The sequence below is a fragment of the Budorcas taxicolor genome, chromosome 20 (genome assembly GCF_023091745.1).
Source record: "Budorcas taxicolor isolate Tak-1 chromosome 20, Takin1.1, whole genome shotgun sequence".
Classification (NCBI taxonomy): Eukaryota; Metazoa; Chordata; class Mammalia; order Artiodactyla; family Bovidae; genus Budorcas; species Budorcas taxicolor.
This window is the reverse complement of record NC_068929.1, coordinates 15,728,845-15,741,656: the sequence shown is the minus strand read 5'-3', so window position 1 is coordinate 15,741,656 and position 12,812 is coordinate 15,728,845.

Below are 12,812 nucleotides of genomic sequence, written 5' to 3'. Positions count from 1 at the left end.
GTTTCATGTCACCATTTGCAGAGTCTCTTCTTTTACATCCAGTTATTTCCTCATTGTGAGGATTGTAAGAAGCTTTGCAAAAATGGTTTCAAATAATCTGCTGCTTATTGTGCATGAGATAAGCTCACCCGGTTATTCATGCTCAGCCCTCTTCCTATCCCACCTTTCCTATATTTTGTTTCTTTGTTTTGTGACATAGTCACTGGGGTGAACATACATTTTTTAGCTACCCTAACAGAAAGCTTGTTTCCTTATTATCCACGGACCTGGAAGTTAAGCTCAACCTTGGCTGCCGTGAGAAGGAAGTCCGGGACTTGACATTGCTAAGGGAGTTAGAAACATTGCTGTTTCAAAACATGTCACCAGGTCATTAATTAAGCACTAAAGCAAGTAACTTGAATGGAATCAATTCAAGAGAACCCTTCCCCGACACTGCTCCCATTTTGGCCCATGTAAAATACACATAATTTAAATCTTATTGGATACTTCTAAGTGCTCCACTCTCAATAGTTAGAATCACAGTAACAGAATTTTTCCAGTTTATGAAAGGAAGAATAATGAACTTGAGAAAAACTGGAATATTTTCATTTTAATTGCTGAGATAATGATATTGGTTGGAATAAATGATTTAAGTCACCTACTGATTGGAAATGTTTTGAGTATAAAGCTTTATAAACCCTGCTCATGCAGTTCCTTTGAAGTTAGTCCTGGAAACACTTTGTTCTTGGAAGATGTTGGAATGAGCTCCAAAATGGACATTCGTTTCCCAGAGGATATGAAATCTGACTTGTCTAAAATTCTTGGAGAAGTGATAAACACCATGGTATCTTAGTTATTTTTCACTTTCTACTCAGAACTGCAGCTCTGAAATAGTCTAGTGAAATTGTTTAATTGCATAAACCAACTGAAATCAGGGATGCAAAGCTTTTTCTCCTGATTTCTGATTTTATAGCTCCCAAGTGGACTAAAATGAGTGATTTCTTTCTGCTGAGTAGCAACTTTAGAGAGGGTACTTTTGAAATTTTGTCAAAGTAAAATTTCAGAGAAGCTCCTTTGGATCTTTTTCCTGGAATAAAGTGATCAGGAGGGAAAAACAATCCCTTTGCCAGATAAATATTAAAGCATTCTAATTCCACACTAGTGTTCCTGAAAGTTTTTATATGAAGACCTTGAAAAAAACCTGTATATATGTACATTTCCTAATATCTTTTTCAGTTTGAGATAAGATTGAACACAACCACATTTTTAGTATCTATAGATGGAGAAGTGCAAATTTAGTCACATAAAATAGTTTATTATTTTTTTAAAAAGTCTCTTCATGAATGTTCTGTGATATCTCTGCCCTAGTGTCCGTGTCCACATAGTGAGCCACAACCCCCACCCCCAGCCCCACCTCCCCAGGAGATCTTGCAAGACCATCAGGTAGGTCTGGCCCAGGGTCCCGTGAAGTCACTGTGTTTTCCATGAGTCCTGGTGCACATGAGACCTTGTGCGCACCCTCCAAGAGTGGAGTTTCTATTTCTCACAGTTCTGTGGAGTTCCTGTGATCAAGCTGTGCTGGCCTTCAAAGCCAGATGCTCTGTGTGCATGCATGTGTGCCTGCATGAGCATACTCAGTTGTGTCCGACTCTTTGCAACTCCATGGACTGTAGCCTGCCAGGTTCTTCTGTCCATGGAATTTTCCAGGCAAGAAATACTGGAGTGGGTTGCCATCTCCTTCTCCACGGGATCTTCCCAACCCAGGGATCAAACTCATGTCTCTTGTTTCTCCTGCATTGGCAGGTGGATTCTTGTCCTCCCAGGCGGTGCTATGTGACATGGTGCTAATTCCTGGTCTTCTCTGAGGCTTCCTCCGCCCCTCCCCGTCTAGATAGTGTAATACTACCTCTCTCACGGAGTTACATTGTGAATTGGATAAGACCCCTCTCCCTAGTTCTTGACAGATAAAAATGGGAATAACTCATACACACACAGCTTACCATATGTCAGCCATAGTTCTAAGCACCTTAAAGATATTAACCCACTGAATTCTCACTCTATCCCAATGGGTCAATAGTATTTTATTCCCATTGTATAGATAAGAAGACAGAGGCACAGGAGATTAACTTGCTCAGCATCAGAGATGTGTTGGAACTGAGTGTGAGGTTTAGGACAGACTGCTACCAAAGTCTGTGTGCTTAATCATCATCCCAACCTATCTCCCAATAGTAAATGTCTTTTCTATTAAGAAATTCAAGACTTTAATTTGGATCTTTGGAACCTATATTTCTTTCTCATTTTTCTTGAATTCTGATATCTTTAATTCTGCAGAATCTTCTAGCAGAAACTTTTTCCCTAAAATAATGGCTTATTAATAGCATAATTTTTGTGAATTAAAAAGATGTAATAGATTCACAGATTTTCAGATACTTGCATACACAAACTGAGAGAAGCAAAATGTATTTGATCAAATTAATTACCCATGCTAAAATTTAGTATACTCTTAATTATCCATTTTATTGGAAATTTATAATGACCTGAAATAAAATTAATACGTATTTTGAATATCTGCAGAAGTAAATTAGTATTAGAGGACCTTATTAATTGTGATTTAGGTAAGTCTCAAAATTCTCTGAGTCCTAGCAGTATTTGAACCTGAAAAGTAAGAAATATAATCCCTCTTGTGTCTATAGTGAGAACCAGAGGAAAACATTGATGGAAATGGCTTTGGCAAACTTCAAAGAGCTATATAAATGCAAAGATCCCCATCAATGTCAAAAGAGTCCCAGGATTTCATGTGATTGCTCATTAACATGCTGAGAGAGCGGGAATGTGAAATCCACGTTTCTCAATCCAAGACCTTGGCTAATCATCTGAGAGATCACACCACTGGAAATACATGAGTGTGGACCGCATTGCTTAACTGGGAGGTGTTGGCTCCTAGAGATATATGGTTTCAATGAATCTGGTAAGAGCTGGCCTAGTGGACTTCCATGACCCCAACTCTAAGAATTTAGAATTCTAAAATTAAAATAGGAGGAATTCTTCTGCAGATTAAAACTTCAAGATTATTTAGTACCAACTAAATAGTAGAGCATTTGCAAAGCAAACCAAATATAATCACCCCCAGTGTTTTGAGCAGACTCCAATTTTTCACAGAAAGTGAAGAATTCTTTTTCATTTTAGCCATAGGAATTGGTATTGTTTATTTCTTTATCCATATGTTTTGTGTCTGGAAATGTCCCAAGTTCCTCAAGCTCAGCAGATCATACTGACCCTTCCTCTGATACCCTTGAAGTTTACTCTCATCTGCCTCTTCTCTCTACAGTTTCTACAGGATCCCCCTCATCTTTTTCTTTTATTCAGTGTTCTCCCTTACACTTTCCCAACCCCATCTCCCAGTTCCTCCCTCCTCTTCCTCATTTGCTGAGTTTTAATTATGCACATCCAAAAGCCTTGAGAAATAAGATCAGCAACTCTAATTCTATGATCTTTTCTTCTAGCACTGAACAAGCTTTACCTGGGGAAGATGAGGGTTGGGGGACAGGGAAGGAAACATAAGCCTAATCTCAGAGACCTACCAGTTTGATAGAATAAACAACTTTTTCTTTTAAATAAGGGCAAGCTGTCTGCTGCTGGCCTCTTTGGAAGAACTCTTTCTCATCCTGCCTTGCTTCGCACTTTTCTTCCAGAGCAGCTCTGGCTGCCCCCCCTCCCCTCTGGATTCTGGCTGGTGTCTGGTTGTCCTTCAGCCCTCTCTGACCCCCCTCCCTTTGAGGCATCAGTGCTGGCTGCTGGGCTCTTCTTGTGCTTTTCCAAATTCTTCACACTTCTGCTGCCAGTTTAGGAATGATTCATGATTTCTGCATCCAAAGTTTAGTTCTAGAAAAAGATCTCTGTTTTCCCCGTCTTGTTTGGCTGAGGTGTTCACTATCCCAAGCCAGAGAATGGGCAGGAGAAAATTTGAGATTCTTGCAGGCCCTTGCTCTGGTTCCCTTATGGGTTGCCACATTAGCTGGGGTTTCCAAGCTTGCTGTGAAAGTCATGATCTCAAATATACATGCTTCCTTTTGCTTGTTCTGTTTCTTTCACGTTCTCAGTAACGTAAACATGCTATTATTTATTTCACAATGCTCTTGCTTTCAGCTGAAAATTACACTACTGATGTTTGAGGAATTAAAATGCTTCCTTTGGCCTCATGAAATCATTTTTGTCATTGGTTTCCTTCACCTTTCTTTGGATAATAATATGTTAGCTTTTGGTGTAGTTAGAAAAGTTGTTTGCTGTTCACCATTTGTCTGCCTTTCTTCCCCTCGATAATGTCATTCCTAATTAATTATGTCCTCTCCCTCCTTACCAAGACCACCTAGAATTTCTCCCTCTTGGGTGTTTACAGCCTTCAATATCTTGCACATTATAAATGGAAAATGCCTGAGTATTTGAACTTTGTAAGCACAAACCGTTAATGGAGAGTCAACACAGCATATGGCTGTGATGAATGAAACTGTTTTTGACATGACTATTTGCTCTGGGGCTTCCCTGGTGGCTCAGACAGTAAAGTGTCTGCCAGCAATGTGGGAGACCTGGGTTTGATTCCTGGGTGGGGAAGATCCCCTGGAGAAGGAATGGCACCCCACTCCAGCACTCTTGCCTGGAAAATCCCATGGACGGAGGAGCCTGATAGGCTACAGTCCATGGGTCGCAAAGAGTCAGACACGACTGAGCAATTTCACTTTCACTATTTGCTCTGATAAATCTAAGTGATTCCCGGTCCACCAGTGCTATAATCTGAACTATCAAAAATCCTCTAAATGTTTGATACTGTCCCATGTTGTTTTCCACCTCATGTTCTGTAGGACTTCTGTAGTATCCATGACAAACTTACAAGTGATGCATAAATTCAAAGTTCATCACTAGTGTCAAGAGAGCCCCAGGATTTCATGTGATTTCTCATTAATGTGCTGAGAGAACTGGAATGTGAAATCCACATTTCTTAATCCCGGACTTTGGCTAATCATTTGACATATCACCCTAATATACACAATCAAATTTCCCCTTCTTTAAGATGAAAGTAAAAGATAGGCAGAAATCTCCAGTGTGGGTTAGCAGTTAGTGAGAGATAGATGAGAATACCAAGCATGATGATATACATGTCTTTCAACATTCTGTTAATTCCAACACTTGGGGCTTAAAAAAAGCCAAGATTTTGATTGAGCATTCTTCTGATGCTGTTAGTGGGGTAGCTGTAGTTTATAACATAATAATTTGGAAAAGCCAGATTTTTATACTATAAAATTTTGAAACTCATGTTTGATTCTCATATAGAGTTTTATGGGACTCCTAGGATAGAGTCTGGTGGCACTGCAAGAGAAGAACGGGGTCTGTAAGTGGGAAAAAAGGTGAGAAAATTATTGACGTCACGTGGACTAATGATTTCAGATTGATTCAGTTCAGAGAAAGTTATTCCTTTGATCAATAACATCAAAAAGATCTACATTAGGAGAGTTTTTCTGATTAATTGCCTAGTCTTTCCATTCTATCCTTGGTAAATACCTACTGAGATTATTTGCATATTCAGAATTTTTCCTTCTTAAATTCTAGTAATTTACACATTGTTCTGAACAGGTTCAGTAAATGACTTGCAAAACCATGGGAGAATAAACCAGTGCTTTGTCACATTATTGACTATATGTAAAAAACATTGTATTACTTTGCCTTTTTAAATGTACCATGCATCCTTTTCGCATGTAGAAACAGTTGAAATCTATTCTGTTTATTTGAAAAATACTCCTAGAATGGAGGACATTAACATACCCATAAACCATAAGTGCAAAGTGTTGAAGAAGTGTTGAAGAAAATTTCTTGCTAGTAAATGTCATGGAAAAAGCTTTGGGTCCTTAAAACTAACCATATGTTGATTAGACCATCTTTGGAAATGTGTAAATAAGGTAGAAATTTGTTCACTGGGTTCCTCTATATAACTAATGTGTCCTACACATGCTATAGAATTAAAAGTTTGTATTGATCCCCTTTGGAAATTTCATTAATAAATTTAGAAGGCTTAAGGTTTTGAAGAAAAAAGTACATGGTTTAAATTGTAGCTTTGCCATAAATCTGTTCAGTTCAGTTCAATCGCTCAGTTGTGTCCGACTCTTTGTGACCCCATGGACTGCAGCACACCAGGCTTTCCTGTCCATCACCAACTCCCAGAGCTTACTCAAACTCATGTCCATCACGTCAGTGATGCCATCCAACCATCTCATCCTCTGTCATCCCCTTCTCCTCCTGCCTTCAGTCTTTCCCAGCATCAAGGTCTTTTCCAATGAGTCAGTTCTTTGCATCAGGTGGCCAAAGCATTGGAGTTTCAGCTTCAGCCTCAGTTGGTCCAATGAATATACACGACTGATTTCCTTTAGGATGGACTGGTTGGATCTCCTTGTACTCCAAGGGACTCTCAAGTGTCTTCTCCAGCACCACAGTTCAAAAGCATCAATTCTTCGGTGCTCAGCTTTCGTCACAGTCCAACTCTCACATCCATATATGACTACTGGAAAAGCAATAGCTTTGACTAGATGGACCTTTGTCAGTAAAATAATGTCTCTGCTTTTTAATATGCTGTCTAGGTTGGTCACAGCTTTTCTTCCAAGGAGTAGGCATCTTTTAATTTCATGGCTGCAGTCACCATCTGCAGTAATTTTGGAGCCACAAAAATAAAGTCTGTCACTGTTTCCATTGTTTCCTCATCTATTTGCCATGAAATGATGAGACCAGATGCCATGATCTTAGTTTTCTGAATGTTGAGTTTTAAACCAACTTTTTCACTCTCTTCTTTCACTTTCATCAAGAGGCTCTTTAGTGCTAATGTCTTTAAATAAATTGCTTAACTTATTTTATTCACTTATGTGTTTTTGGTTTTTCTTATCTGATAAGGGATTTAATAAGTGATCAATGCAAAGAAATAGAGGGAAACAATAGAATGGGACAGACTAGAGATCTCTTCAAGAAAATTAGAGATACCAAGGGACCATTTCATGCGAAGATAGGCACAATAAAGGATGGAAATTGAATGGACCTAACAGAAGCAGAAGATATTAAGAAGAGGTGGCAAGAATACACAGAAGAACTATACAAAAAAGATCTTCATGACCCAGATAATCATAATGGTGTGATCACTCATCTAGAGCCAGACATCCTGGAATAAGACAAGTTGGCCTTAGGAAGCATCACTACAAACAAAGCTAGTGGAGGTGATGAAATTGCAGTTGAGCTATTTCAAATCCTAAAAGATAATGCTGTGAAAGCGCTGCACTCAATATGTCAGCAAATTTGGAAAACTCAGCAGTGGCCACAGGACTGGAAAATGTCAGTTTTCATTCTAATCCCAAAGAAAGGCAATGCCAAAGAATGCTTAAACTACTGCACAATTGCACTTATTGCACACACTAGCAGAGTAATGCTCAAAATTTTCCAAGCCAGGCTTCAACAGTACATGAACCATGAACTTCCAGATATTCAAGCTGGTTTTAGAAAAGGCAGAGGAACCAGAGATCAAATTGGCAACATTGGTTGGATCATCAAAAAAGCAAGAGAGTTCCAAAAAAATATCTATTTCTGCTTTATTGACTATGCCAAAGCCTTTGACTGTGTGGATCACAATAAACTGTGTGAAAAATTCTGAAAGAGATGGGAATACTAGACCACCTGACCTGTCTCTTGAGAAACCTGTATGCAGGTCAGGAAGCAACAGTTAGAACTGGACATGAAAAAACAGACTGTTAACAAATAGGAAAAGGAGTATGTCAGACTGTATATTGTCACCCTGCTTATTTAACTTCTATGCAGAGTACATCATGAGAAACGCTGGGCTGGAGGAAGCACAAGCTGGAATCAAGATTGCTGGGAGAAATATCAATAACCTCAGATATTCAGATGATACCACCCTTATGGCAGAAAGCTAAGGAGAACAAAAGAGCCTCTTGATGAAAGTGAAAGAAGTGAGTGAAAAAGTTGGCTTAAAGCTCGACATCCAGAAAACGAAGATCATGCCATCTGGTCCCATCACTTCATGGGAAATAGATGGGGAAACAGTGAAACAGTGAGACTTTATTTTGGGGGGCTCCAAAATCACTTAAAATGGTGACTGCAGCCATGAAAATAATAGACGCTGCTCCTTGGAAGGAAAGAGTTATGACCAACCTAGATAGCTTATTAAAAAGCAGAGACATTACTTTGCCAACAAAGGTCTGTCTAGTCAAAGCTATGGTTCTTCCAGTAGTCATGTATGGATGTGCGAGTTGAACTATAAAGAAAGCTGAGCACCGAAGAAGTGGTGCTTTTGAACTGTGGTATTGGAAAAGACTCTTGAGAGTTCCTTGGACTGCAAGGAGATCCAACTAGTCCATCCTAAAGGAAATCAGTCCTGAATTTTCATTGGAAGGACTGATGCTGAAGCTGAAACTCCAATGTTTTGGCCACCTGATGTGAAGAGCTGACTCATTGGAAAAGACCTTGATGCTGGGAAAGATGGAAGATGGGAGGAGAAGGGGACAACAGAGGATGAGATGGTTGGGTGGTGTCACCAACTCGACATTTGTTTGAGTAGACTCTGGGAGTTGGTGATGAACAGGGAGCCTTGGTTGCTGCAGTCTATGGGGTCGCAAAGAATCAGATGTGACTGAATGACTGAACTGAACTGAACTGAATGGATTAAATAGAATTTCCCTCACAGAATAGAGGAGGACAAAAAAAAACCAATGCACACAATTTGCATATGTAGGAACCACTAAATTTTTTAAAAGATAGCACATCTTCCTTTATCTGCCTTGATGCATTCTGTGGAGGTTTAGTTTATATTATATAAATATTGGCCTAAAATATGCTATACTTTCAGCTGTGTACAGAGAATTAGACTAGTCTTTGTGGTCTTTAATTTTGATTTCAAACTGTATGAAGGGAGGCAACATCAGACTGATGAAATCTGAATTGCATCTATTATTGTACTTTAGCTGCTTCAGTTGTGTGCGACCCTTTGTGACCCCATGGACTCTGGCCCTCCAGACTCCTCTGTCCCTGGGATTCTCCAGGCAAGAATACTGGAGTGGGTTGCCATTCCCTCCTCAGGAGATCTTTCCAACGTTGGGATGTAACCCGCATTTCCTGCATTGGCAGGCGGGTTCTTTACCACTGAGCAACCTGGAAAGACCCCTGAACTAATGTCTCATCTGAAAGTTTCCCAGGTTTTGATGGGATGCCAAAGTGAACTGATGTACAAAGAGGAGGAGGGCTGAGAGCAGATAAACAGAACCTGTGAGCAGGACTGTCTCTTAGGAATCTCTCCAGGCGGCTCCAGGACTGGTCTCTTAGGAATCTCTCCAGGCGGCTCCCGTGTACTTTGCTTTGTTATACAATGCCCCCTGCTCTGCTTCAGCTCCAGTCTTAGCTGAGGTTTTTATTTCACCCCTGGGGCCTAACACCTGACTCACCTTCAGAACCTCTCTAGGAGTTGCAGCTTGAGTAAGGAAGAGGGTTTCTGCCCCTGAACCATTGCAACCTTGCCAGGAAAGGGTTGATTAGAGTTATGGTCAGAAACAGCCAAAGCATTCACAGAGTCTCTCCAACATCTCCTTCTAAAGGTTGCATTGCTTAATAATGATCTGGAAAAAGCAATTATCAGAGTAAGAAGCTTAAACAACTCAGCCCCTACATGTTATTTTTAGGTACTTAACATAAATGCTCAGATTCAGGGTGGGCCCTTCTTTCAGAGGTGGAAAAACCCTGCCATGTGGGTGGTCTTGGGGGTTCCACTTTAGGATGAGAAATTGTCAGTCTGTATTTCTATCAGAAATTTCCTTTTGTTTCCTCACTCTCATCTGCTTGGAACTGCACCCTGCAATTTTCTCTGACATATTCAGTGAGTAGCCAGGCCTGAGACCAAAGGGCCATCTGAGATTTAGACATGAGTTTACTGCTATATACTGTCTTAAACAAGGATCAATCTCCTTTTAAGAACTTAAAAAAAAAAAATGATTTACCAAAATGGCCATAACTATCATTCTCTGACAGCTCACATGGAACCCTAATCCAACACAAATGATTTCAATTTATATTTGGTCCACAGGGTATATGTAGTATTTTTTTACTGTTCATTTCAAACGCATGGGACTTGTTTCCATGTTGAATAGGAGTTAATCAAGTGAAATAAATTTCAGTGGTGTGGGGAAGTTAACAGAACTGCTGTCTAAATTCAGACTCTCTCCCTCATTTCCATCCTTCTGGGCAGTTCCACCAGGAGCATAATGGGCTAACCAGTTGTTTGACTGACTGGCTGTAAAGTTCCTAGCCAGCATGACTAATAGCTCTATAATCCTTTGTCAAAAGTCAGCAGATCTCTGCAGCCTCTCCAAATACCTCTGGAACTGAACAAACTCGTATACAAAGCTGTTTTCTTATAGAAAATGGCTAGAGTAATATAACATTTTCCTTAAAGGATGAGGATAATTTTAACCTTCCTATTTTATTTTATTCTTAATTTAAAAAAAAGTTTATACAATTTTTAAAGTTTGCTTTCCATTTACAGTTATTACAAAATACTGGCTATATTCCCTGTGCTGTGCAGTACATCCTTGAGCTTATCTGACATCCAGTAGTTGGCACCGTTCACTCGCTCACTCCTCTAATGCCCCCCCCCCCCCACTGGTAACCACGCGTTTGTTCTCTGTATCTGTGAGTCTGCTTCTTTTATGTTATATTCTGTAGCTCACTGCATTTTTTTAGATTCCACATATAAGCAATATCATATAGTACTTATCTTTCTCTGTCTGACTTATTCCACTTGGCATAATGCCCTCCAAGTCCATCTAGTTGCTGTCCATGGCAATATATCATTCTTTTTCGTGGCTGTGTATTATTCCATTGTGTGTGTGTGCACGTGTGTGCATGTATGTGTGGGTATATCACATCTTCATGCCTCAGTGTATACTTACTGTCCTGGCAAATTTTTTAGTGGTACTTTATATGACTCTAAAAAGTACCTGGCTTTGGACAAGTTTTTTAGTCTGTCTCATAATGAGGTTCATGGGAGTTAGGAGCCTGAGGCCTGCCTATGAAATCTTAATATCAATATCAGAGTATATGTACAAGAAGCAAACCTGGCAGCAAATGTGAATCAATAATGTTTGTGAAAGTTCTGTGGTAATAAATGCTCTTTCTCAGGTGTCTAATATCTGAATATTTAATTTTATGCTATGTCCACAGCTTGGATTAATCACAGACTAAAATGTCTAGTATTTATGCCCCTTCTCATTTTAAACAGAAATGTCTTATAAAAATAGGCCCAACAAGAAAATGTTATGTGAGAAAAACTGGTGAAAGGCAGAAATAAGGTTAGTAAAAGTAGAATGAAACCTGGGGCATGGTTATTACTCCAAATGTACGGGAGTAAGTTGCTCAAATGGAAGCAAAGATGATTAGGAGATCAAGGACACTCTTTGCCCTTTTTCTTTCTGCTGCACTCTCCTCACAATATCCAACTCTGCATCCAACCTGGGTATCTGTCTTTCACTCCTACACATAGACTTCTGAGCACAGCCAGAGAAGGCCTCCCCGCGTTTAAGTGTTCACATTGATGCTGTTCGCATTGCTCGGTCTCCAGTCTGGTTGGGGTGATCCTTCAGTCTGTAACCAGCCAACTCTCACTGAAGTTGCTTCTGGTGTCTGTTTAAGAATTTTTTCCCTGCCATGTACCTGTGAGCCACTTGAGTTTTTTTCCCTGCCAGTTTTGCCAATTTCCCTGCCATTTCCCTGCCAATCAAAACGAGACTGATAAACAAATATGACGTTTTTTTCAAAGCATGTTATAGCAGTGACAATTTCAAAAGATAAATTCTTCTGAAATGCGGCCGTATCTGGTTCTGGCTGGCACATGGATATTGAATGAATGTTTGTTGAATGAATGAAACCATCATACTAATCTCCTTTTCCTCCTCCCCACTTACTGGCAACTGATAACATTGCCTTTTTTTCATGTAGAAAATAGAAGCCACCCCAAAGACATACATCTCAAACTTCTGTAACTCTCCTCTCCTTCATCACTAACTCACTGAAAGAGGGATTCATTCATTTGCTCAGGGCCAGTCTCTTCAACTGTGTTCTGAACCCCTTTGTTGACTGCCCTCCCTAACTCTCCCAAGTACACGTTCATTCTGTGAACTCTGTAAGTGGTCCCTTCTCTCTTTCAGATCTTCAGTTATTTCATTTCTAAAGCTCTTCACTCTCAGTATATGAGTTTCTCTATAGTTTCAACCTGAACTCGCTCTCTTTGTTATTTTTTGAAATTACTTTCTCCAAATGAACTTAGGTTCATTTTACAACCAAAGTTGCCAAATTTAGTGGGAAACTCTTCTAAGTGTTGCCTTCCCTATTGATTATTGCTTCTTTTTCAGTTCTATCCTGCCTTGGATTGTATGACACTTTGCTCCTGTGTCTTGATGCTTCTTCTCAGATGCCTTTATAGATACCTCCTTCATTTATCCACTCTTCAAAGGACTATACTTCCCAGAGTTAAAATCTCTTTCCTCTCCTCCTTCACACTATATCCTCTCCTTTGGTGACCTCAGCTACACTTGTAGCTTTAATCATGGACTTTGCGATGATCCCAAAGCTGTATCTCTAATTAAGATTTCTTTCCTGGAATCTCTGGTTACTACAAATTATTCATTTTTGCATGATCCATGGATGGAAAGAAGAAGCATGAGTGTGTGCTACATCACTTCGTTCATGTCTGATGCTTTTTGACCTTATGGACTGTAGCCCTCCAGGCCCGTCTATCTGTGGGA